This window comes from Apis dorsata, unplaced genomic scaffold (assembly GCF_000469605.1).
Source record: "Apis dorsata unplaced genomic scaffold, Apis dorsata 1.3 scaffold_207, whole genome shotgun sequence".
In the NCBI taxonomy this organism is placed as follows: Eukaryota; Metazoa; Arthropoda; class Insecta; order Hymenoptera; family Apidae; genus Apis; species Apis dorsata.
Window position 1 is genome coordinate 209,619 of NW_006263491.1, and position 234 is coordinate 209,852.

General features: G+C 51.3%; 1 protein-coding gene across 1 annotated transcript in view; it reads left to right on the forward strand.

The window, feature by feature from the left end:
- Positions 1-234, forward strand: part of LOC102674519 — a 378,471-nt gene that overhangs the window by 135,570 nt on the left and 242,667 nt on the right. The window lies entirely within an intron of this gene.

A 234-nucleotide genomic window follows, 5' to 3' on the forward strand; every position in this document is an offset into this window, starting at 1 on the left:
AGGCGGGGAAATAATAATTGTGATTCGTTGTACGGCGTGCTTGACGAATGAAATTCTGCGGTCGAAATAAAATTGCAACGTCGCACGCCGCTCGCTGCCAAATCCCACCCCCTCCCCGCTCCTCCTACTCGGCGTTGGTCAGTGATTTAATTATTCCGTTGCTCGCCATTTCGATGCTGGTCCACGCACATTTCTCTCTCTCTCTCTCTCTCTCTCTCTCTCTCTCTCTCTCTC